Genomic DNA, 27,376 nt, shown 5'->3' on the forward strand with positions numbered 1-27,376 from the left:
AGCTTCTTAGTTAAAGAAATAAGAAATTAGAATAAATTTTTTTCTTTGTTGTCAGTTTGGCAGCGAGTAACAATGTTTTATTAGCTCAGCTTCTGCATTTTCAGTGTTTTTTAAACATGCAAAATGTCATTTTTCCTAATCGAAAAAATGCCTATTCCGTGAGGTTTCCAGATACATGTTCTGGAATGGTCTTGTAAATCTCTTGAGATGAAAAAGCTCAGTCTAATTAGCCAACTAACTGACTCATGCACCTCTCCACTTGGATTCCCTTTAGGTCCCAGATGCAGCATTTAATATTGAACTCATCATCTTCCCCAGCCTCCCTTAAAGAAAAAGATCAATATGCTTCTACTGCGTGCCCTGCCATGTTCAATAGTACCACTATCCAAAATAATTGCCTAAGCCAGAATGAAGAAACCGGGAGAAAAGACTTTGCCTTTCCACCTCCACATGTCCAATCAGTAGTCAGGTGTAAGATTTCTATTTATAAAATATTTTTCAAATAGGTTCTCTGCTCTGTCCTCTCTGCCTCTGACATGGTTTATATTCTTCTGGTCATTTCTCACTGAGATTACAGAAGTAGCCTCCTAACTAGTTTGTCTGCATTTATCCCTGGCTTTCCTCCAGTGTAGTCTCCTTGGGTGAGTCTGATAACAAGAAAACATCTGTCCATGTCAGCTTTCTTCTTAAAATCCTCCAGTGGTTCCTCATTTTTTATAATAAAACTCAAACTCTTTAGTTGGGTATACAGGCCTGTTATGATCTGTACTCCTGCCTACTTTTCTAGCTCCTGCCTCCCCCATGTATTCTGGGCATTTTTCCTCTTGTCTCAGTATGCCCTTCCCCTTTGTCCTCTTTATTAGACAAATTCCTGCTAATTCTTTAAGCCTCAACTCTAGCATCATCTCCTGAAAGCTTTCCTTGAAACCTGGATGCATATGTACATGCTCACACCTTGCAGTTATTAATATATGATGGATATTCAATAAAAATTGTTAAATCAAACTGTTAATGGCCAGACTGTGTTATCCATTTTTATATCCGTTGCTTAACACTGTCTTATAAAAGGGTGATATTGATGGATAAATGAATAAGTCATTGAAAGATATATGAATATTATGCTGAGGAAGAGGTTCTTTTTTTTTTTTTTTTTTTTTAAATCTGTGAGTGGAATTATAGGAAGTACACACCATGGTGAATGTTTAAATTTTTAGTGCTAAGGTTTTTAGCCTGGGAGGCTTTGAGAATGGTGGGGTAAGACTGCCCAGGATGGGCAGGGATTGTAGCTCAGTGGTAGAGCACTAGCCTAGCATGTGTGAGGCACTGGGTTCAATCCTCAGCAACACGTAAAAACAAATAAATAAAATAAAGGTTAAATTCTTTAAAAAAAAAAAAAAAGACTGCCCAAGATACTTTATACCAAGCATTGTCCTGTAGTTTAAAACTAGACACTTGACATTTTGCTTCAGACATTTTCCATGGTGGTACTTTATTGCAACCTAAAAAGAGTAACCAACAAATGCTCTGCATTTTTAATATTAAGTAATATGTGCAAAGAACCTCACCCAACCCCAAATCCTTACCCCTTGGGGATGAACTCTGAGGTGGAGAAGGACTCAGAAATACCTATTCCATCTGTTATTTGGTAATAAAACAGAGCACCTAAACATTTTAGCAAAGTTGTTTTAAGGTACCAGCCTTGTCAAAATGTCCTATTTTGTTTTAAACTTTAGTGAGTATAGTAGATTACTATACTTTGGTTAGTAGTAGTAACAGCTTATTATGACTTTTCCTTCATTTGACCCCTTTTCTTTCCTATCATAACAGCATCCCCTCAGCAGGAAGGACTATGGGCAGGAGCCATGAACAGTTAGGTACAGAGGTGATGAGAGTGGAGCCACCCAAAATCCCCTGGCCACACTCAGAGTCTTGCCTCTGTCTGGTGTGCAAGAACTGGGGGATCTGCTCTCTGTCTCCTGCCTCAAGAAGAGGCAGAGACAGTACAGTGTCTAATTTGTCCCTCGATTAAGGTCTGAAAGGGAAATAGAAGCATCATCATTAAGGGACAAGCATGAAATGGACTCCTTACTCAAGAGGAAGAAGGTTACATATTAATCCACTTCCACTGGTTTTATAGAGAACACCACATCTTATTTCAGTTTGTTCTCTTTCATTATCTGATATAATTCTTAACATGGTAATTGCTCAAGAACCATTTGTTAAATAAAGGACAACATGAAAAAGTTGTGACTGTCTGATGTGTGCTATTATACCTCTGACTTTCATAGATCTAAGCATTCAGGATATGAGTGCTATGAATCATTATTATATACCTAATCCAAAATTTTGAGAAAATAATGATTTTCCTTTTCCCAAACCAAACCCAACAGCAGAGCATTTAACAGAATCCATTGGTTTGATAATCCATTTTTTAAAATTGCTTCTTTTCATGTTCCACTTTTTCATCCTTTCATAACTTTCCAGTAGAAAACTGAACAAAAACAATGAAATATTGTTGTATAAGATTGCTTTTTTAATTTGGAGGAGGTGATGGGGTGGAGTGTTGCCTATACTTGCTTAGTAAAATGGGTGGAAATGATAATTGGTGTTTGAAATACATCATATACAGGTTTTTAAAGATAAGTTACTAGAAAATCAGTGTCCAAAAACATTATCAACAGTGTCAACAATGTCAGCTAACCAAATATTCAACAAAAATAAACTGATAACGATGAAGCAGCAGTCAAAATTCATGACTAATCAAAAATAACAATGTCAGAAACAATACTCTTTATTTGACAGGTTCTGGTAAAAGTACTTTACATAAAATAATTTACTTAATCCTTACAACAATCCTGTGAGATAAATAGAGTCATTAGCCCTATTTTACAGGTCGAGAAACAGATCAAGAGAATAATTTGACCAATGTTCTACTACTAGGACATGGCAGAACTGGGCATTAATTGGCAGTCTGACTTCAAAGCCTTTGCTCCTGTGTGTTACTTTATCCTACCTCTCTATACTCAAGATAGTCAGTGATCATACACTAAGTAGAAGGTGACCTGCAAGCCCCTACGTCATTTGACCCTTCTGCCCTTTTGACCTTTACACTGTTCTTCTGGTGTTTGTGATGCTTACTACTCTATCCACATGGAGGTATGACTCACTCCTTCACCCTTGGGGTCTGCTCAAGTGTTACATAGGTCTTTCCTGAATGTTCTAACTTGCAGCCTTCTCATACTGCTTCCCTCTGTTCCACTTTTTTTTTTTTTTTCCGTAGCACTTATCATCAGATAAACTTTTTTCTATATTTCATTGGATCTGCTACACTGTCAGTTATAACTTAGAAACAACAACAACAAAAAAACCTGCCAGTTATAAGGTGTATTTTACCAAAAGATACATTCCAATTTTAGGTTTTATGAAATGGGAGCAAAATGTGCATTGTAGGATTAATGAAATATAGTGTATATATTTTTACATATTTATCTTGCTTATATTCCTCCCCCACCAGAATTCTAAACCCATCAGAGCAAAATTTTAGTCCTTTTGTAAATTACTTTATCTCTAGTGCTTTGCACAGTATCTGACACATAATAGGCAGTTGGTAGCTCTAATGGTTGAATGAATTCCCCAACGAGGGAATTCCCACTACAGATTTGTGTGCATAGGAGGAGAAATTCTGCAGTGTTGGTAAACAGAGTGCTAGCCATATTTTCTCAGTAGAGTTCAAATCAGGGTCCTCAGAAAGTGTTATTGACATGCCCTTTTCAGTTTGTGACTATTTTGGTGGTCTTTAATGACAGACTTGACAGTTCACCTTTATTATATGTAAAGATAAACATCTGGGGAGAAAAGAACTTAACATTTTAAAATCGATGTCAGTCCCTGCTGGCTACATTTTACTTTGAGATATACTACATTAATGCAATGGTTTTCTTCTTTTTCTTCTTTTTTTTTTTAAGACAGGTCCTTGCCCACCTAGACAATTAATGTAAATAATTCTGTATAGTCTTCCAGATATAAAATACGTGTATATAATCCCTCTCTTTTTTTATAACACAAAAAGTAGCTCTATATACACACTGTTCCTTTCTTTTGTGGTACTGGGGAATCAAACTCAGGGTTTGTGTATTCTAGGCAAGCCTCTGGTCACTGAGCTATGCCCACAGCCCACTTTTCCCATTTAATATATCTGGAGATTGTTTCATATCAATAAATAGGAGGCTTCCTCATCCTCTCTTAATGTGATCTATGAAGCACTTTTCCAAGTGTTTTTTAAAGAATTCCTTAGTTGAGAGAGGTACAAGAAAGAGGGCTTGGGGCCCCTACCCTGCTCCACTTGATTCGTTTCATTTGTCTATACTTCCTGTTTCATTTGATTGAAAAGATTCAGACACCAAATATTAGGATATGTGAAACATGACCAAGGCAAGGATTGGAATAGTTGAGGTGTGGCATATACTTAAGAGCCCAGGCTTTCTGCTCCAAAGTTTATGTTGATGTTTGTTGTTTGTTTGTTTTGTTTTGGTACCAGGGATTTAACCCAGAGGCACTTTACCACTGAGCTATATCCCCAGTCCTTTTTGTTTTTTATTTTGAGACAGGGTTTCCCTGAGTTGCTTAGGGCCTCACTAATTACTGAGGCTGCCTTTGAACTTGCCATCCTCCTGTCTCAGCCTCCTGAAATTCTGGGATATAGCCTGGTTGTGACCTTTTTCAAAACAACAGCAATTGTTACCTACCTCATGTGTTTGCATTTAGGATTTTATTAGATAATATTGGTACTTGAAACATAGTAATTACTCAATAAAAGTTGGAATGAATACAGTTCATCTTTCATGTGTATTATCAATTTAGTAACAACTGAACATTTAAAGATGTTATTTTAAATAGTGTTCAACTCAACTGTATGGGCTCATTTTTCTGAAAAATCTGTTACTTCAAACATGGTTTAATCTGGGATATTGAGGCATTTTACCCAGGATCTGGACTTTCACTACTTTTGGACTCTGCTCTCTGTATTGGTTTCTTTTTCTGCTCCATTGGGGGTTAAGTTGGTTGCTATGACCCATAGTCCTTCTATCTCCAGGGTCCAAATTCATTAAGGAGGACACCAAACCTCTTTTGTAATAGTCTTACTCAAAGTCCCCTTGGATCTCATTGAATCTGATTGGGTCATGTGTCTTATGTGTTGAACCAAAATTCCTTTAGTCCAGGGTTTGAGATGTTCTGATTGGCCTTGAGTCATATGCCCTCTAATCAAGGAGTGGGAATCTTCAGCTCACCTGAAAGCATATGGTGTAAGAATTGGGGAACAGGGCCATTCTTTAGAGGAAATGGAGTACCATATCAAGAGAAAGTTCATCAGGATAGGAAAAACAGTGGCTACTTACTCTCTATCTCCGAAGGACTTAACTGCTTGCCAATTAAAAAAGAATTTTTTTTCTACTAGTAGTTTTTGGTTTTGGTTTAGGCACATTGCTAGTGTCAGTTCTGTTGCTCTGCAAAAGGTTCAAAAATCCATGTTGTTATTTAATAAAAGTAATTTTAGATAACATGTTTATATCTGCCAGTAAGTCCACACTTTTTTTTTTAAATGTGATGCAGATGTGTTTCCATTTTAAGAAAATATAATAAACAGAATTGCTTACTTATGAAACTTCTAAATTAGGAAATCATATTTTCAGTTCTAAATGACTTTATATAAAACCATCAAGGGATGAGTTTATCAGATCCAGGCCCTGGCACTCTTGTTTCCTGTGGAGAATTTGTCACCTCCCCACACCCATTGTCTTCTCCCCTCCTCTACAGCTGGCTGAACAGGCAGATCCTGAATAGTTGAGATGGTAGTGAAGATTTTACTGTCCCATTCCACAGCTAGACCAAAGCCTTTGAAGCTCACATTATTGACTGAAGATTCCGTGGAATCTTAAGATGATTTATTATGGAGTCCTGCCACCTGTACCATCACGCCACATCCTAGAGCAAGTTGCAGCTGATCTGTCTCATTCACCTGAGTCTGTGGCCCAAGTGGGGATGTGTAAGGGGAGAGGTTAGTAGGTTGTCCATCTCCTGAGATCAGAATGCAGTCTTTCAAGGTAGACTGGACCTCCAGAACCAGCAGATCGTAGCTGACCTGGACCAGAGATTTTTAAATCTAGCCCACACCTTCAAGGTCCCCTCACTCCCCCAGTTTCACCTTTTTTGTTTTAGTGGATCTGAGGATCAAACTCAGGGCCTCAAGTATGCTAAGCAAGCACTCTGTCACCAAACTGAACTACATCCCTAGCTCCCAGTTCGAGTTCTTTAATGAAGATGATTACAAGGTGTTGGTGCCCTGTGATTAGTGAATACACCACACAGATAGTCAGGATGGACTCAGCTCATTAACTTGCAGATGTTAAGTGGACCGTCTAGAACTGGCATAGGCATGTGTGGGGACATCATTGCTCAGAAGAGAAGAGGAGAAGGCGAGAAGATCATAAGCACAGAGAAGCAAAGGAAGGACATCTTCCTTTTGGCCTGAATTTGTCTCCGGAGGCTGCCCAGGATCTCATAAATGCCATACTCGTTGTGGGTAGTTTGAAGAGTTAGAAGAGCTCCGAGTTGCTCTCCCCATCACTCATTTCCACCTGCAGTGCACACACACATGACTGTTCCGCCGTAGGGCCACAAAGTCTGTGAGACTTAAGAGTGACCCAGACCCAAGTCCTAAAAGTACTCCCTCTCCTAAGTATGTGCTTGGGATTCCTTGATAGCATAGAACCCAATGTCTCCATGGTCATTGAAGCAGCCAGTCTCCCCGGGAGGGTGCTATTATCTAGATCTGGTTCTAGTATCTGGGTCAGAGCAAAATGATTATATAGGTATTTTGATGGTATGATAAATACCAGGATCTTTGTTTGTAGTTCAGAGTTCATACCATTTCAATTCATTTCAATCAGTACAGTGACATATTTACCGCACTTCATTTGAACACGTATTAGTGATTCCTGTCAACTTCAGAAGAGACCTGGATGCGTCTGATGGGTTGATCTGGCTTGAACTAAGTGCTTTGCTGCCGCTTTAGCTTTTCCGCCTGAAGTTAGTAGAGTTGCAGCTTCTGGGTAGCTGCTCATTTCTGGCCAGAACTCTCTACTGCAGTGGTTTTGTTTTTTTCTGCCAACCTGGGAAGGATGATCCTTCTTTTGGTCTAACTTTTGCCTTCCTCAGCTGCTTCGTTCAGAAATCTTTTCTCAAAATTTCTTACACAGCCCCTCCCCCCTCTCTGTATGTGTGTGTGTGTGTGTGCGTGTGTATATATATATATATTTTTTTTTTTTTTTTTATTTTGACAATGGTGGCAGGAGATGGACTTGCAGGAGCTGAATGATAAAGAGAAGGTAGAAAGACTTTTAGAAGAGAGGAAGGAATAGAGGAAGGGGATAGAGTGGTGTGAGAGAACGAAGAAACTGAATAAAATTGCTGACTAATAACTGCAGCTAGAGTATTATACCCGAATCACATAGTTTTTTTCAGTACTTAAAATAGCTCAGTATTCCAGAATACTGAAAACAGATGTGCTTGGTTTCTTGAATTATTGATTCGGCAAACATTTGAATCTCTAGTCCTCTGTGCCAGGCCCTGACATGTGTCATTTTGGACTACTAGAAATTCTTACTCCTATTTTCACATAGAGAAAATAAACTGTATAAAGAAGTCATCCTCAGCTTGATTTGGATCAGAGAAGCATATTATCTCTGAAACCTAGAAAGACCTATGTTTTCATTCTAGACCTGCCACTTTTAGATTGTGGCTTTGGGTAGATTCCTGTCTCAGTTGTGATTACCATGTACTGCAACAGAAAACCAAACTTAAGAATTTCTTTAATAAATTAGGATGTAGGCAGTACAGGACTATTATTATCTGGGGTCTAAGTTGATTCTAGTCTTTCTGCACAGCCAGACTTGATATTAATTTTTTTCTGTGGTTATAAGCTGACTGCTTCATCTCAATTCAGCATAGTATACCTATTTGGGTCAGGAAGAAAGATAAAGGTGAGAGACAAAAAGTATCCACCACTGAGGATACCCTCCCCATTCTTTCACCCTTTAACTCTGTTTTGAACAACTTCAGAATAGCAGAGGTTACAACTGTAAGGCCCCCAAAAAGGAAACCCCAACTCTGTCCCATGGATGGATGGCAACCCCAATCAACCGCAGGAGGCGTCACTTGATGCAAACCGCAAGAGGTGTTTATTCCAGCGCGCTGGGACCCAACTCCAGGAGTCGAGTCCCTAGCAGAAAATCTTGTAGGTTTATAAAGGCAGAAACCACACATCGGGAGGGGTCACACATGAAAGGGGGAAAAGGGGGACAAAGCTGCCAGGAAGTTTCAAAGGGGGTCTGGGTTTGCTGACAACATGTTTCACAATGTTTTACAACAGGCTGTAGATTCTGGTCAATAGTTTCTGGTAATCCTACTGTTTGAGCACTATCTAGCTATCTGGCTCAATTTACTCTTTTACTCTCTGTTTGGGAACAGAGAACAGCTTTAAGGGCTTTGTTCCCATTACTGGGAGGGAAACCTTAGGGAGTTGAGATAAAACAGACAGCTTAAAAAAATGTCCATTCTTTCATTTCCCCATTTTCTTTTCTGGTAAGTTCTAATCATGGAACTTCTGTCTCTATATACTCTTCTCCAAAGCTATTTCCATGGCAGAGGGACTGTATTATTGCCTGAGCATTAGTACCTGTACAGCACTTATTCTTTCCCTGATGAAGGTGACTAGGCGATTTCAGGCAGGCAAGAGCCGAGGGGGCGGGCCACCAATTAGCAGCCCCTTGTTTGCAGTCCTTGGTAAACAGTCCTTGATAAAGGCAGGTAAATTTGGTAATCAATGGGCTCCGGAGATCCTTGACATTCCATTCTTCCAGGGGCAGTCTCCAACTTCCAGAGGCAGATGATTTTATGGCCATTTCCTCAATTTGACCTGATCCCCTATTTCTACACTAACTACCTGTTCCCAATTCAGGCTTCATTCCCCCCTCTAATCTCAGGAACTCCATGCTGCTGGGGAAGGAGGTCGATGACCGCTCTAGCTTCTTCGAGCTGGAAGTGGGTGGCGTGGGGCAAGCAGCTTGGAGTTCCTTTTCTAAAAATCGGGTCAATCAAGGGGTCCCAGGAAGAAGCCTGGTTGGGGAAGAGCAGGTTGTAAAGTCATCTGGGGGCGGCTGCTTCTATGATAGAAGAACAAAAAGACATGAGTACTGAAATGAGATTAGCACAAAGTAAATGTTGCAGCATCTGAAACATGCCACTGAGTATCATGAAAATGGCAGAAGTTAATCTCTCACCAGGAGGTGGAAGAACTGAGAAATTGTTCCCATAACTAGGCCTAGCAAAGGCTGGAGAGAACAAGGCCTTTATTTGGGGACTTTAACATTGTCATAGATGTCCCCAGAAAATATAGTTAAGCTACTTAATGTCATCTGATTTTGTAAAATATCCCTTTATTGGTATAACTTGTGTTTACTAGAGATCTCTATACTTCTGTTACTTAGGAATAGATAATCATACTGGCAAACATAGATTAAGTCTACCTGTGTAGCTTAGGAAGGTCTTAAACTGACTAAAAACTTCTGACTCTGGCAGTTTCTCTTGATAGTTATCAGGCACATTTGCTGAAGAATCTTTCTTTCATTTGTAGCTTCCAGCCTTTATTCTAGTGGGCTAATACAAGTGTACATCTTAAGTTACATTTAATTATTATTTCCTTTAAATGCCCAAGAATGGCTATATTTTGGTTTTAACTGTTTTGCTGGGTATCTAAGATCAAGCTGGTCAAATTGACCTGGTTCCTGTCTTGTTAAAGAGTCAGCTGAGTCCCACAGGGGTCACTCGTACAGAACTTAAGAGCGGCTCCTTAGCTCCACCAGTGACTTTGGTTAGGCAGGGTCTCTTGATGGGGTGACTTCCTTTAGAAACATCAAGGGATGTTTCCCCTTTTCCATGACCCTCCTCTGCAGCAGATGCACTGGATGATTTTTCATCCTTTAGTCTCAACAATCTCCTTGATCAGGAGGTTGTGTGACCCAGAGTTGCAACGCTCCTTAGAGAAGTTCTCTTACTCCCTGGGTTCAGGCTAACGTTGAGGGCAAGACCCAAATATGGACTTTTCTTGACCTCTGTATTTAACTCCAATTTCTAAGTTTGATCTTAATTATCCAGCAAGCCAGTCTCACCAGTCATAAATTAAGAGTAATGGGCTTTAACTTTAATGTCCATAACTTTACAGTTATTTACCCTTTTATCTAACTGGAGTCTGCATTAGTACTGGAAGTTACCACTATCTATTCTATAGGTGATGGCTTATTATCACAAGTTACCTAGGTTGTTTGTTCTTGGAGCAGCTACTTCTGCAAAACATTAACAGGTAACAGTTTTACAAAATGAAATTAGCAAGAGTAAAAATATATTCAGCTTGTATAATAGCTATCTTGAATTTTGATTGAGAACTACATTCTATCCCCTATTTGAGATCACAGTACTTTTACAACAAGAACCAATCTTTTGACTATAACTTTAAATAAGCTGAAGTCTGGCTTATTTTGGAGCTATTCTACACACAGTGAGGTTGGAAGCAGAGCCTTATCTCAGGTAAGGCAGGGCTCTTTACAGATCTTAAGTGTTCTAATTCTGATGTTGATCTTTGCTTCTTTTCCTTAAATACCATTAAGTAGTTTACATATACTGTTTCCTGAGTCTATATAAACTTTATAATTAACACAATTTAACATAGTATCTAAAACATGAATCAAAGAAAGGCTGAGAGAGCTTTTAACTTTCCTTTTGTGTGATTAAGTGGCAAAATGTTTTCATGTTTCTTTCATATTTCACAATATCAACCTTTAAACAAATCAGACTCTAATGTTTAGAAATACATTTACATTTGAAATTCTTTATCTCAGTGTAAAAAGTAACAAATTTTACACATACCCTATTGATAGCAGGTCCTATAATAGAACATTAAATGATAGAAATAAATCCCCAATAAAATTTACCCTTTATAAGTTTAAGATTACCATTACAGACAAGTTTAATCTGGAGGATAGCAGAGCTTAATAAATTCCTTGCTTTAAAAACTTGTGGTCCTGAAAAATATGAACACATTTAATATACAACTAGTGACCATTTCACAAATACCTTGACACTTTTATCTTACCAAATTGAGTTTTTAAAGAGAAATGTAGGCTCTGTAACAAAGTACAATACTCTGTAATAGTTGTTTAACCATAATTGTATACACCCCAATTTTTAAGACTAATTGTTCTAAAGAATAAACTTAATAGACACAAAGTTAAGAGTAAATTAGTGTTTCAAATCCTTGTCATTTTACCATGTCATTCTACCATATAGATTAAACTTTGGTTTATATCAGAACATTAGTATTTCACCTTAGGAAAAACCTTCAATAGTTTTAGCTGTCTCACATACATATAACCAACTTAGTTACACACAAACTTGTTTAGACTTGCCCTTTACTTACACAGACTTTCTTAGCACTTCCTTAGACCCTCATGTATTTCATCAAACAAGCACTTTCTTACCCAGAAACATTTCCTTTTTCCTTTTACTAAATATATTTCCATACCCAGAACCTTTTATTTTTCTTTCCTATTTGTTGACCCCTTTTTGTTCACATTCTGAAACAACTCTTATGAAATTTCTGAATTTAGATAAATTACTCTATTTTAATAAGATTAAATATTCTGTTGTTTATAGTACTCTAATTGAAACACAGTTGAAACTTTTGGGACCCTTTGTATATAGAATTGCACTTGTTAGGACATAACTCTTAGTAACCTTGTTTTTAGTTTAGTGATGACACAAAGCAAGTTTAAACCCTTTTATTTACCAACCTATGAAAACACCAATAATGTTTAAGTATGATACCCCATGGAATTTAAGGAGTTAAAAGTACTCGATGTTATTTAACAATTAGCATTTTAACTTTGTAAATTAATCAGATGTCTCTACAAACACATTAGAGTAATCCCATACATGTTAACTCTAATTCACTTATTCTGTAAAAACCAAGATATCAGACAGGTGTTCTGTACAGTATTTGCTGTCTCTTTCCTGTTGAAGAAAAGTCCTAGAAACAATTGATATTAGACATTTTATTAACATCAATATTTTATTAGCTTGACCACCTAGAGACTTGCAAGTTATTTTCAAAGACATTTTACTCTTATTAGTTTACCCAATTTGAACCTTTTTTAAATCACGTGAATTAAAAGTATCTGGATCCATTTTTAAATTTTAATTTTAGGAGCGCTCAGTTTTGATACAGACAAAACATGACATCAGACAGCACAACATACAAATAACACAAAATCAAGCCCTTGTAACTTTATAGGTGAATCTCCATTGCAGTGTAACAGATGTTCAAAAACTCTAGTTGAATAAGAAATAGAACTGATCAAAAAATCATGAGCTCAAAAAAAAAACATAATTAAAAATATAGCATTTACTTTGCTGGAGTTTTAAAGACTCTTTTTACCTTTTCTTTCCCTGGGTTTGAGACTGGTCTCCTACTGAGCCTTTAGGCTTCTTTTATTTATATTTCAATGTAAGCCTTGACTGAGATCTGGAAGGATCTAACAGGTTTTAACAGAAACTCTGTGTCTAAGGCATTTTAGCCATCTCATCCGGACAGGTTGGATGTTAAAATTATGAGACCTTATTTTTCATTACTTTTGAGACTGAAGCTACTTTGCTAAGTTACCCTTCAGGGCTGTCGGGAGGGGGAGTCCAGAGAAGGAACCTTTGGGGTCCACCCGAGAGTAGCCCGGTCCGAGAACCCCCCAGTTGTTCCAACCCTTCCTCCACCTTGTCTGCCACACACACACAACAGAACCAGATACAGACGGGCGCCAATCTCTGATCCACCAATTGAACCCCATCAGCGCCCTTACCGACGGAGACTACCAGGCGTCCCTGGCTCTCCTTCCACCCTTAGGGCGTCCCCCAGGGCTGCAACCTGTGGCCCCCCAGGCACGTCTGCCGGCCACTGTTCGGCCACTCTCACGAGTCACCGAACGGCTGCCACCGAAACCGAAAGCGCGCTCACAGAACCAGACCAACTAACAAAACAGAAGACAAAGACAGACAACTTCGGGGTACCCCTTCTTACCTCCAAGGTCGACTCCGCGGATGAGGGGGGGCCATCTTATCCCGGACGAGCCCCCAAATGTAAGGCCCCCAAAAAGGAAACCCCAACTCTGTCCCATGGATGGATGGCAACCCCAATCAACCGCAGGAGGCGTCACTTGATGCAAACCGCAAGAGGTGTTTATTCCAGCGCGCTGGGACCCAACTCCAGGAGTCGAGTCCCTAGCAGAAAATCTTGTAGGTTTATAAAGGCAGAAACCACACATCGGGAGGGGTCACACATGAAAGGGGGAAAAGGGGGACAAAGCTGCCAGGAAGTTTCAAAGGGGGTCTGGGTTTGCTGACAACATGTTTCACAATGTTTTACAACAGGCTGTAGATTCTGGTCAATAGTTTCTGGTAATCCTACTGTTTGAGCACTATCTAGCTATCTGGCTCAATTTACTCTTTTACTCTCTGTTTGGGAACAGAGAACAGCTTTAAGGGCTTTGTTCCCATTACTGGGAGGGAAACCTTAGGGAGTTGAGATAAAACAGACAGCTTAAAAAAATGTCCATTCTTTCACAACAACTGTATAAAGAATTCCCACAGGCCCTTCAACCAGATCCTTCAAATGTTAACGTTTTTATTCAAATTGCTTTTTCATTTCTATCTCTTTAAATATATATATATGCCACTGATCCTCTCAGAGGAATTTAAAAGAGTAAACACTTTAGTGTTTAACACCTAAAAACAAAAGCATTTTCTGAAATAACATGTGCAATAACAGGAAATTAACACTGATATATTGTTATTGTCTAATCTATAGACTTCTAAAAAATTTTGCCAATAGTCCCACAAATTACCTTTTGGGGGGGATTTTTTTTTCTTCCCCTGGCGCAGGATCTGACGTGGGTTACATTTGCCTTTGGTGTCACATCTCTTTGGTTGCCTTTAATCTAGAATAGTTTCCCTATCTTTCTCTGTCTTTCATTATCTTGGACATTTTTGAGAGTATAGAAGTTCAGTTTATTCTGTAGAATGCCCCTCAATTTGGTTTGGTCTGGTCCTGCTCTGCAGTTCTGTTCAGGTTCTTCGTCTTTGGCAGGACTATCATAAAATTGCTGTCCTCAGAACATCCTTTCAAAAGGTACATGAGATCTATTTGTCCTATTATTAGTGATATTACTTTAAACCAATTGTTTTAAAGTTTTGTCTGCTAGTCTTCTACATTGCATAGATACTGTTTTTCCCTTTTGTAATTGATGAGGATCATTTTGGGGGACATGCTTTAATACTATGTAAAGACCCTGTTTGGGGCTTGAGATAGTGGTAGCAGTGCTTGCCTAACATGCACAAGGCCCTGGGTTTGATGCTCAGCATGATAAAAACAAAAACAAAATCGTACTTCTCATCAGATTTTCACCCACCAGTTTTCATAGTTTCTCTTTGCTGATTTTAGAAATTCTATATTCTCTCAAATCTTTTGGCACCCCTCCACCTATACAACTAAAACTACATTTATACTCTATTAATCTACAGAACCATTTGTGGAATGTTGCTGTTTGTTGCTGATGAAAACAGCATTATGTGTATATTGCAAAAAAACCTGGTTTAAATATCTTTGTATTTGGAAAATTCCCACCTCCCTTATTGTCCAAGACAATTGTTCTCTTTTTGTGCAATGGGTATTCATTTATCTCCCCCCCCCCCATCATAATCGGCAAAGACCTGGGAGAGGAAAATAGAGAATAATGGCATTTGGCTTTATAAATAAACACAATAATGTGTTTATTGATTTTTTTTCTCTTTTTAAAATATTTAACAGGGAGAGGAAACTATAAAAATCTTTCCTCTGTGCCAGCTAAAAGAATTGGAATTTTAAAATTTCCTTGTCACAGAGTTAGTATGAAATAACATGAAAATTTAATACAAATTGGCAGCAAAATCTCACTTCATTTAACTGAGAATTTTATACTTAACTTCATGAAATAGTATCAGTACATGACAGAAATGAAAAACGATGCCAGAAAAGGAATACATCAGGATTTGTATATACTGAATGATCACAATTGAGTTTAAAATAATATACATAGGAAAAAGCTTAGAAGGAGATGTAGTAAGATGTGAATTAAGAGTAGGTAAAACAGTAGGTATATTTTGATGTAAGGAACCTGGGTGATGTTTTCTTCTTTCAGTTGTCACATAATCTCCACTTTTTTCCTTTAACAAACACAAACAATAACAGACTTATAAAACATATTAAATATAAACAGTTGTGGAAAGGATACACCATCTGGAGCTTTAACAAAACTATTAGTTTGCCAGATGCAGTGGTGAACTGTAATCACAGCAGCTTGGGAGGCTGAGGCAGGAGGATCATGAGTTCAAAGCCAACCTCTGCAAAAGCAAGGTGCTAAGCAACTCAGTGAGACCCTGTCTCTAAATAAAATACAAAATAGGGCTGGGGACATGGCTTAGTGGTCAAATGGCCCTGAGTTTAATCCCCAGTCCCTCCACCCACCCCTGCAAAAAAAATATTAGTTTGCTTGGATGGAGAGGCCTAAGGAGCCACATATTGCAACTGATGCCTGAGCCCAATTTTCATCCCATCCACTTTGGTACCTTCTCTCCATTCTTCCCCTCCTTTTCCCTTCCTTTGTTTTCTTTTTTCTGTTCCTCTTACTATAAGATAGGTGATACGATTAATTATAAGAGAGAGAGACAGTTTGATATGGTAGGAACAACATTACTTTCTGAGGCTAGACAGATTTGGACCCTTGCGTCATTCTTCAGTCATTCAGTTGAGCAGCTTTTATGCCACTGGGGATTTAGAAATGATTAAAACAGACCAAAATGCCTTGATGGAAGTTATATTCTGATGGGAGAAAACAATGATTCTGGATGTCCTGGTAAAATCCCTGTATCAAAAAAATCTACCCAATCAACCAGATGATTACTATGTACAAAACGATGCCATTTAGGTCTTAGTCTTTTGGGCCCACTTACATTTTTTTTGAAAATGCAGAGATTAATGGAAAGAGTACATCATCACTAGCCTAAGAGTCCTTTATATATTTGTGTGAACTTTTTCTGTCATATACCTCGAGAGCTATGTGAGAGCTGTGCTTTCTAAGAGGAAATTGTTTATTTGAGGAGAGGACCACTAAGGGCTATTCAGAGAGTGTAGACTTGAGAATTTCAGGGTGTGCAATATGACAGACATCCTTGTGGAAAGAGATGACTTAGGAAAGGCAAGAAGTATATAAAAAGAAAAATTGTAAGATTCAGAGAATGAATTTCACCCTTCATTTATGAATTTGTCCTGGGAACGATCCAGAGGCCTTCCCAGATTTTCTCCTTCTGGAGGCTGTTTTCTGAATGAGTGCATTATAAACTTATTCAGGGATATATCTGTGGCCTTCCCAAACCTCTCATGTTGGCAAATACTGCTAAAATGTATCATCTCCTTTACAAGGTATACAAAAAAATGAGTAAGAATCAATAATAGAGCCTCACTGAATTATAAATTGCAGGTTCTTGCCTCTTTTAAATAACAGTTTGATTGTCAGAGATCTCCAAGTCTCTGAAAATAACCAAGGTTTGAATATGTAGATGCTGATGAAACCTGAGTTGGAGAGGAAATTCTTCAGGACTCTGAAGCTGAGAAAGCCCATTTTCATGTCAGCAGCTGATCACAGCAGGGGATGCCTGCTGGCATCAGCTCTGAGGGTTGCAGCCAGCAAAGCCAGATTCTTCTCTACTATTGTTGAGTAGTATGTTGCTGCTCTTCATGGTGGGTTATGCCTTCCTTGTCACAGCAGACCCCAGCTGCCAATCTCTTCTGGGTTTTGTCTTGGAAATTTAAGTGAAATCCATGGACCATAATGGAATGCAAAGGTAATAAGGAGTAGGATTTATTCAAGTGAGAAGAAAAGAGGCAGAACCCAGTAGCTGGTTACTACTTAAATGTACTAGTCTAGGGCTCATATAGCTACTGGGTAGGGGGATCAACCAATATTTATGCTACAAGGATCTCCGGAGCCCATTGATTACCAAATTTACCTGCCTTTATCAAGGACTGCAAGCATGGAGCTGCTAATTAATGCCCCCTGGGCCCTTGCCTGCCTGAATCACCTTGGCCCTCCCCCTGCCCATGGCTTCTCAATGCAAAACCAGGTCTAGTCACGTAGGCAGGAAGGAGCGATAAGGGAGGGAAAGAACTGGAGAACAAAAGAGAATTTAACCTATAAAAGATGTAGGGTGCGCTCACTTCTTAGGACTTTAGAACATCAGCCATAGCCCCCTTCTTCCTGCTGGGAGAAGTCTGTATTATTACCTTTAAATAAAACCTGCTTAATTAAAAAAAAAAAAAAAATTATGCTAATCAGGTCTTGGAAAAACAGCAACACTATTGGTCAAAATCTATGCTAAACAGGTATTAAAAAAGTACCAATGCTGTGACCTTCTAATTGGCTGTGCCCTTTTAACCCTTGAGTTTGAATTTTCTTGTAACCTACATTAGGGTCCACCCCCCACTTCTCTTTTTACTACTGCCACAGGTAGCAGTAGTAAAAAGGTTTGGCTGAAATATTTGGAATGTTTCTATAGTTGAAACTCATGGAGTGACCTTTACATTAAAAAAACTTTAATTGGGACCCATTTACTATCCTATCTTATTCACTATGTTTCTGACATTTGTTTTAACCTTTATTTTAACTATTTTTATGTGATACGGAAGATCGAACCCAGTGCCCCACTGAGCCACAACCCCAGCTCGAATCTGTCATTTTTACTTGCATCTCCACATCTGGTTCACCCTTCACCTCTATGAAGTCATGCCTCTATCCCTGTCATTCTGAAATTGCATCACTTAAGGTAAGGGGCCTATCTTGTTTAAAAGAACAGAAAGTAAGTTTTTCAGGTCAAAGATGGGTTGACTATAATAATATAAGAGAATCTTCAAGGAAATATTATGATACACATAAGAGTCTGGCCCCCATAGAACAGAAGAGTCAACAGGTAGTATGATTTGTGTGCGTCTCTGTCATCTTCATGTCTCTTGGCTGTGCTTTTTCAGTGCATCTCTTCTGTTCTCTTGCTACTCCCTGAGACTAGCTTTCTCTTCGAACTCACTGCTTCCCTGCTATCATCTGCATTAAGCTTGCAGGTTGATTGACTTGTCACTGCCTGGACCCCATACTAATTGAACACCCGCTCCCAGCTCAGCTTCTAGTGATTGATTCAGTATGACTTTGAGAATCTTACTGAGTTCAGGTTAGATCAGATGGCCATCTTGATTCTTTATCACCTGCACTGTTTTTTAAATCTTGGATTTCAGACTGAAAGCAGGGAGGGAAGCAGAAATTTGGAATATACTGTTGTGAAGACCTTTCAAATGATCAGTTTCACATCCTAAGCGGAGTGGTTGTTGGTATAATTTCCTAACAACAATTACCACTAATGAGAAGTGCAAGGGCACTAAGTACTTTATATATGTTGTCTCCATTTACTATCCTAGTCCCACTACATTTATCTCTTCTCCTGCTGGAGGAAACTATTGAAGGTGACAACACTCAACACTCGGTGATTAGGATTTGACCTGAAATTTCTTTGTCTGCTGAGCCTGTGCCCTCTCCACTTTTCCACATTTATCCCTAGTCTTTGACTGCTTCTGACAACTGCCCTTGCTTAAACCTGGTCAGAGTAACTGAGCTAAACTTCCTTAGCTAAACTGACGCCTTGGGGAAGTACATAATTTGTGAGATGGGGAAATTAACCAATGGGTTACAGAGACCCATCTAGTCATAGTATTTCCCACTTGTTTTTAGTTTGACAAAGCTGTGATCTTGCCAGAACTCCTGGAGACAGGAGAAACTACCTTCTTGGTTTCTCATGTTGAATCATCTACCAACCTAAAAAACTCTCCTAACATACCTCACATTTTGTATAAGCTATTGTTAATGTTCAGTAATGGTAAAGTGCCTAGTGTGTGGTGAGATGTTTGGTAAGCTTTTCTTTATTTTTTTTCCTTTAAGCCCAACTAGCCAATGTTAGCTTCTATTCTATTGAAGCCAAAGTCATCAGAGCTGATTTGTTTTTATGCAGGCTAGAGTTCAGGGTAAAATGAAGAAGTTGAAGGGAATCATAATGTGTTAGCAAACCTTTAGAATAGATGGTACTATAAAATACTGCACTTTTTAGCTGAGCATGGTGGTACATGCCTGTAATTCCAGCTGCTCAGGAGGGTGAAGCCAGAGGATTGTAAGTTTGAAGCCATCCTCAGCAATTTAGTAAGACCCTGTCAAAATTTTAAAATTTTTAAAAAGGGGAGGAGGCTGGGAGTGTAGTTCAGTGGTATTATTGCCCCTGGGCTCAATCCGCAGTATTATAAAACAAACAAACAGAAAAATCCTGCACTTTTTAAATAAAAACAAAGCTACAAACTTTTCCTTTTATTTGTTTTGGCAGTGCTGGGGATTGAACCCGGACCTTGCACATGCTATGTGAGTGCTTTGTCACTGAGTTACAGCCCCAGACTTTAAACTTAATAAAGAAGATCCCAGTGGAGTGGATGAACAGGACCATAATATCATCCCTTTTTTCCTCAAGATGTATGTACGTACCCTCTTCGAGTCTCACAAATTACTGCCATCACCAGCATATTGGCCTCTGGGAGGCACTGCTTCCCCTAAACAGCTGTAGCCTGAGTCTACAACTGCCCTGGATTCTACCTGCTCGGAAATACATCCTATCGGGCTGGAAACACAAAGGCTGAGAGTGATGTCAGTCTAGATAATCTAGTTATAAGAGGAGTTTATTTACCCTCAGCTGTGGCTCAGTAGGTATCCTATCTTCCTGACTCCTGGACTATTCATGTAGACTGGACCCTTCTTATTCCCAGCATGTAGGAGTCTTGTCAGGCCTGGTACTATAGGCTGGAGTAAAGAAAAACATGTTATTCCCTTCTCATAACCAAGTCTAGAGAGGAGAAAGGTAGTCACCTAGATTCCTCAAGACCAGGGCAAGGAAGGAATCTTGACAGCCTTCCCAGGACAGCCTCCTCGTCCCGAGTTTTCAGGTTTACAGTTGAGAGGATGCTTCCCTTTGGGCAACACGTATCCTCCAGAGGGCAGTCATTTCAGCACATAGCACAGTCCCAGCACTTTGATAATAGAGGACCTACCTGTTACATGTATGTTTGAATTTACTATGAAATAAATTTTTATTTTATATATACATTGACTGAAGAGCCCCCAGTACTGGTAGTAATAGTAGTTAACCGATCAATTAGCTAGTTCCTTAAATTAGGATATTTACACTTTTAAATTCAAGATTAATATTTAAAATTGATTCTGCTTTCACTAAATCCAGTGTTTCTAAAAATGAATGCCACAAAATTTGAAAAATATGAGTCCAATTTGTTTTGGTTTTTGTTGTTTTCATTTCTTTGTTTTGTGTATGTGTATTGGGGATCAAACTCAGGGCCTCCAGTATGCTGGGTAAGTACTAGGCACAAGGTCATTTTAATTTCATAAAATTTATGTTTGATAGGCCTAAGAACTAATCAGATTTTGTTAAACCATCGAATTATAATTGAACTAACCATTAATGATCTTTCATAGAAAAAAATGTGAATAACATCCTCATTTATCAATTTGATTCCTCAATCTCTTCACCCTAACCTGTTTGTAGATTTGTAATTTTTATCTGGGGACAGGCAGGTCATGTGTCTTATATATACCTGTCTTTTATTATATTCTTCTCCCATTAAACACATTTACACTATGTACTTGGTTATTTATGTATGTTTTTTTTATTTCCCTCTTGCTGTTAAGGTTAGTTTCAGCTCCCACTGATATTCATGATAGTCATTTTCATGCTGATTTGCTCCTTGAGACCTAATATGAACCTCTGATAGTGGACAAAGCTGTTCGTGTTCCAGACGTTGTTCTAAAGACTTTTCTTGTATTGTCATCAAAGGGGGGTTCAAGGAGGTCTCTCTAGAAGCAGAGGAAACCTCTACCCCAAACGCCCAGGTGCTTCACATGTTGTCACACAGTAGAATTTAAGGATGCATCACATCAGGTTTTAGCAAAGAGGAAGAGCTTTATCAGAAAATGAAAGGCAAAGCTACACATTCTCAGAGAAAAATACAGGATATCTTTAGAGTGATAAGTGCTTCTGGGGTCTAAACCTCTTTTTTTCTTTTTCTTTTCTTTTTTTTTTTTTTTTCTCTTTTTGTATTTTTGTACCAGGAACAGAATTCAGGGGTGCTTAACCACTGGACCATATCCCCAGCCCATTTTGAGACAGGGTCTCACTAAGTTGCTTTGGGGCCTGGCTAAGTTGCTGAATCTGGCTTTGAACTTGGGATCCTCCTGCCTCAGCCTTTGGAGTTGCTGGGATAATAGGGCTGCCACTGTAAGGCCCCCCAAAAAAGGAAACCCCAACTCTGTCCCATGGATGGACGGCAACCCCAATCAACCGCAGGAGGCGTCACTTGATGCAAACCGCAAGAGGTGTTTATTCCAGCGCGCTGGGACCCAACTCCACGAGTCGAGTCCCTAGCAGAAAATCTTGTAGGTTTATAAAGGCAGAAACCACACATCGGGAGGGGTCACACATGAAAGGGGGAAAAGGGGGAACAAAGCTGCCAGGAAATTTCAAAGGGGGTCTGGGTATGCTGACAAAATGTTTCACAATGTTTTACAACAGGCTGTAGATTCTGGTCAATAGTTTCTGGTAATCCTACTGTTTGAGCACTATCTGGCTATCAGGCTCAATTTACTCTTTTACTCTCTGTTTGGGGCTGTTTCCTGGAACAGCTTTAAGGGCTTTGTTCCCATTACTGGGAGGGAAACCTTAGGGAGTTGAGATAAAACAGACAGCTTAAAAAAATGTCCATTCTTTCACCACCACCGTACCGAGCACTGGCTCTTCTTTTAAAGGAAACTTGGGTGATCATGGGAATGCCTGTGGGAAGAACCTCAGCCTGGTGAACTCGGTTCTTTGGTCATGGATCTAAGATGTTTAGGGTGGTCTGGTCTTCATCCAGGATTTTCAGGTTGCTATTGTCCCTTTTATTTAAATAATACTTGGACTGTGCCTATATTATACATTTCTTAAAATACATCTCCCTTTGCTTTATCTAATCTGAAAATGCATTCTGTAAACTAAATTAACAGTGCTTATGAGATTTCCTTACGCCTAGTGTTCTTCGCGTCGCGCTCGTGTTTGGCTCGAAGTCAGGTTTCCTGTGGTCTTCTCCCAGCATGTTCTCCTTCCGACGCTGTGGCCACAGGGTCGCAACTTCGCTCACCAAACACCTTCCGTTCTCCGGGTTAAGCCGTGACAGCGCAGCGCCGTGTTCTCCGCACTTGGATGTGGTAGTTGTAGGTGGAGGATATGCCGGGACCGAGGCAGCCGCTGCCGCTGCTCGGTGTGGCTCCCGGACCCTGCTTCTCACGCACCGCGTGGACACTATCGGTCAGATGTCCTGTAATCCTTCCTTTGGTGGCATTGGAAAGGGGCATTTAATGAGGGAAGTAGATGCCTTGGATGGCCTGTGTTCTAGAATCTGTGACCAGTCTGGTGTGCATTACAAAGGACCAGCTGTGTGGGGACTGAGAGCTCAAATTGATAGGAAACTCTATAAACAAAACATGCAGAAATCCTGAACACACCACTGCTTACTGTTCGTGAGGGAGCTGTAGAAGATCTTATTCTTGCAGAGCCAGAACCTGAACACACTGGGAAATGCCATGTCAGTGGTGTTGTTTTGGTGGATGGAAGCACAGTATATGCAGAGAATGTGATTCTGACTACTGGGACATTTCTGAGAGGCATGATTGTAATTGGATTGGAAATGCACCCAGCAGGACGTTTGGGAGATCAGCCTTCTATGGGGTTGGCTCAGACTCTGGAGAGGTTGGGGTTTGTGGTGGGAAGGTTGAAGACTGGGACTCCACCCCGAATTGCCCAAGAGACCATTAATTTCAGCATTCTAAATAAGCAGACACCAGATAATCCATCTATACCATTCAGCTTTGTCAATGAGACAGTGTGGATTAAGCCAGAAGATCAGCTGCCATGTTACTTGACTCACACCAACCCAAGAGTGGATAAGATCGTGCTTGAGAACCTTCACCTTAATAGTCATGTTAAGGAAACTACAAGAGGGCCCCGATACTGTCCCTCCATTGAATCAAAGGTTTTACGTTTTCTGAATCGTGTGCATCAGGTTTGGTTAGAACCTGAAGGAATGGATTCTGACCTCATCTATCCCCAAGGGTTATCTGTGACGCTACCAGCTGAGTTACAGGAGAAAATGATCATGTGCATTAGAGGCTTGGAGAATGCTAAAATGACTCAGCCAGGCTATGGTGTTCAGTATGACTACTTAGATCCCCGTCAAATCACTCCTTCCCTTGAGACTCATTTGGTTCAACGGCTCTTCTTTGCTGGACAGATAAATGGCACAACTGGTTATGAGGAAGCCGCAGCTCAAGGTGTGATAGCTGGAATCAACGCCAGTCTTCGGGTCAGTCGCAAACCACCCTTTATTGTTAGTCGAACAGAAGGCTACATAGGAGTTTTGATTGATGACCTTACCACACTGGGCACCTGTGAACCATACCGCATGTTTACCAGCCGAGTGGAGTTCCGTTTGTCACTGCGCCCTGATAATGCTGACAGCCGGCTTACATTCCGAGGGTATAAGGAAGCTGGCTGTGTGTCTCAACAACGATATGAAAGAGCTTCTTGGATGAAGTCTTCTTTAGAAGAAGGCATTTCTGTGTTGAAATCCATTGAGTTTTCAAGCTCCAAGTGGAAAAAGCTAATCCCACAGGCTTCTATAAGTACTGCAAGAAGTCTGCCTGTCAGAGCTCTAGATGTTCTGAAGTATGAGGAAGTTGACATGGAATTACTAGCCAAAGCTGTTCCAGAATCCTTGAAGAAGTATACTAAATGTAGAGAGCTTGCTGAAAGACTGAAAATAGAAGCCACTTATGAATCAGTAGTGATCCATCAGCTGCAGGAAATAAAGGAAGTTCAACGAGATGAAGCTCTCCAACTGCCAAAAGACCTAGACTATTTGACTATCAGGGATGTGTCTTTGTCCCATGAAGTTCGAGAGAAACTACATTTCAGTCGCCCACAGATGATCGGGGCTGCTAGCCGCATACCTGGAGTGACACCTGCTGCTATCATCAATCTGCTCAGATTTGTGAAGACCAGTCAGCAAAGACAGGGAGCTATGAATAAACTGCCCCAAACAGATGAATACTTACATGATACAGACAAACTTCAGGAAAGAGAGTTATAGCTTTCAATTTATAGAAGACTTTTTTTAGTTTTTGTTTTGGGTTTTTTTGTTTTTCGTTTTTTGTTTTTATTTATTTTTATTGTAAACAAATGGGATACATCTTGTTTCTCTGTTTGTACATGAAGTAGAGGCATACCATTTGTGTATCATACATTTACATAGAGTAATAGTTTTTGACTTATTCTGTTATTTTTTTCCCTTCCCCCCATAGATTTTTAAAGAAAGTATTTGAATAATTTAACCTACACAAGAGTATAAATAGTAAATAAGAACTGTTCTAATACCCATGAAAATAGTCTTAGTAGGTTTTTATGGGTTTGTCATTAATTTATGAAGAGGACAGAAGTTATAATTGTGCTTTTTTTTCCCCTAAAAAATGGTAAACAATTTATCCTCTCTCATAAGCTATAATATAGTCAGCCTACTCATATAACTACACAAAACTAAACCTGGGAAAAAAAAAAAAACTCAACTTGCAGATCTGTCTGCTCATAAGGACTTTAATCATGAAGTTAGGAAGCAATAATAAAGCCCTCAGAGCTATGAAATGACACTATACAAAATCATCAGAATCAGTTAATTTCTAATTTTGGAACACAATGTGTATGGTTAAAGTTGACTTCTAAGATTTATGTACTTCAGGAAATCTTTATCAATAATGGCTTTTGAGCATTGATGAAAAACCTATAAAGTAGAAAGATTAGAAATCATCATTGGTTCATATCATCCACAGTGTAGAAACTTGTTTGGTAACCTAGTTAAGGAAGAATAAAGTAATTATTTCATATCATAATAAAGATATTTTCTTATGAAATGGTCCTTGCCATAATTTAACCCTAAAAAAAAAAAAAAAAAAAAAACAGTGCTTATAAGAACTAAAACAGGGCAATTTTCACAGATGAGTGAATATATAGGGACTTTAAGATTTATAGATTTTTCAAGAATTTGGGAGTGATCAACCAGGGGAGTAAGGGTGTAAGTACTCTGATTGTGGCACTTTTAGATTTAAGTCTACGGTTTCTTTTTCTTTCCCTTTCTACCTATCTTCTATTCTATTCTAGCTCAGTATTCGCTAATATAATCCTCCTGACCACCCTACAGAGAGGCATTGTTGATGTAGAGTGAGACCTGCCTGTGGAGCCAAAGCAGCCTGGGGCTGGGGGTCTGTACCACTGATCCGTGGGACCCTGCAGGAAGGATTTCAAGAGAGTTGTACGCAGTAGCAGGCGGGAGTTTATTAGAATGATGGAGAATACAGACATTCAGGACAGACTGAACAGGTCAGTTCAGGGGGGTCCATGTGGGCCTTACAGAGTTATGGTTTTTAAAGACTGAACTTGAAAACCCTTGCGCTCTGAAATAGGAAGAAGCAGAGTTGATCCCAGAAGTCTTGCTTTCCTACGATATGAAAAGGACAGCTCCTAGGACGGGGAAGGCGGGAAAACCTGTGAAACTCCTGGCAGTGAAAACTGTTTGAAACCTGAGAAATTTCTTCTTTTGTCCAAATGTATCCTTTCCCCCTTCTAAAATCTCTCTTCTCTCAGAGATTTTGGAGATGGAACTTTTAAAACAATGACGTTCTCTCCATCTTCCCTCAAAGCTGGTTTTGGATATAACCTACTTTCCTACCGATTTGATTTTGAAGGTCTCTGGAGTAGAGTATTATGGTTTAGTTTCCTTCCCCACGGAGCTGGTATAGAGCTGCCAGGTAACAATTGCTTTTGTTCTTCCTACTTTGATAAAGTTCTCTATTATTTTCAGTTCCTTGACCTATGGACTCTCTGGTGCTTATGTCTGATTTCCTCCCTGAAAGTTGTCACCCTTTACTGTCTGTCCTTTCCCCTACCACCTGCTCATGGCTGCTAACCTAACTAACATAGTTATGCCCATTCTGGGATCATTGGTCTAAGGTCACACTACTAGCAAGTGGCAGAGCTTGGGATTGAAACCCAGTCTAGCTCCAGAGATCATAGTAGTATATAAGAATAGACAATACTGCCTCAATATCTAGGTTTATTAGAATAGCTGAAGTTCATGTGTGAGTTGAATTTTTGAGTTGCCAAAGAACTCACCTGTTAATTTTATCTTGTTACTTTACTTCCTTGAGCCTTTCTTCTTCTGTAAGATGAAAATAATAATAGATCAAACCTTATGGAATTGTTATGAGGATTAAAAGAGAGGGAGAGAGAAAGAGCATGAGCAAGAAGAATTAGAAATAGGACCTGATGTGTAGCAAGTGTTCATTATCCAAACACTGTTCCTATGCTCAATAATTGAGTACTGTTGTTATCGTCGTCATCATCATCCATGATTTTTAAAGAAATTTTAGTGCATATTTTCAATTGTTGATGGACCCTTATTTTATTCACTTGTTTGTATGCCGTGCTGAGAATGGAACCCAGTGCCTCACACATGCTAAGCAAGCACTGTACCACTGAGCCCCAACCCCAGCCCCCATCCTCCCTGAGTTTTAAAGACAGTAAAACTTCAGGGCGTCTCTTGGTCTGTAGATATCAAGAAGGTTTTATGTTCTTCTTCACAGTCCTTTTCCATTGTATTCGCTTCCTCTCTCCCCTTCTTTTTAGGAACTTGCCCAGTTCACTTAAGAGATCCTGGAAGTGACTGTGGAAGAATCTCTGGAAGGCCTTTCCACTCCCTAAGCTCAGGAACTCCCACCACCACCTCTCAGTTGCAACCTGCCCTCACACTCTCTACCTCCCTGTCCCGGCAATCTACCACACCCTGCCCAGCCTGGCTCTCCCAGCTGCAGCTGGGCAGGTGTGCTCTTCTCTGGCTCTCAACCTGACTGCACTGACCGGCCTAGGCCTTTTATTCGTATTTTTTAAACTAAGCTTCACAGTTTATCATCACAGGGAAACAGACTGGAGACGATACACAGAACAGTCTCTG

The 27,376-nt window shown here is 39.6% G+C and overlaps 1 protein-coding gene and 1 pseudogene across 2 annotated transcripts in view; both read left to right on the forward strand.

Moving 5' to 3' along the window:
• Positions 1–27,376, forward strand: part of G3BP2 (G3BP stress granule assembly factor 2) — an 85,573-nt gene that overhangs the window by 429 nt on the left and 57,768 nt on the right. The window lies entirely within an intron of this gene.
• LOC306669211 (protein MTO1 homolog, mitochondrial-like) lies at positions 22,340–25,296 on the forward strand (annotated as a pseudogene). Its single transcript has one exon. The product of its transcript is annotated as a protein MTO1 homolog, mitochondrial-like (transcript).

The sequence above is a fragment of the Sciurus vulgaris genome (genome assembly GCF_902686455.1).
Source record: "Sciurus vulgaris genome assembly, chromosome: 9".
Taxonomy (NCBI): Eukaryota; Metazoa; Chordata; class Mammalia; order Rodentia; family Sciuridae; genus Sciurus; species Sciurus vulgaris.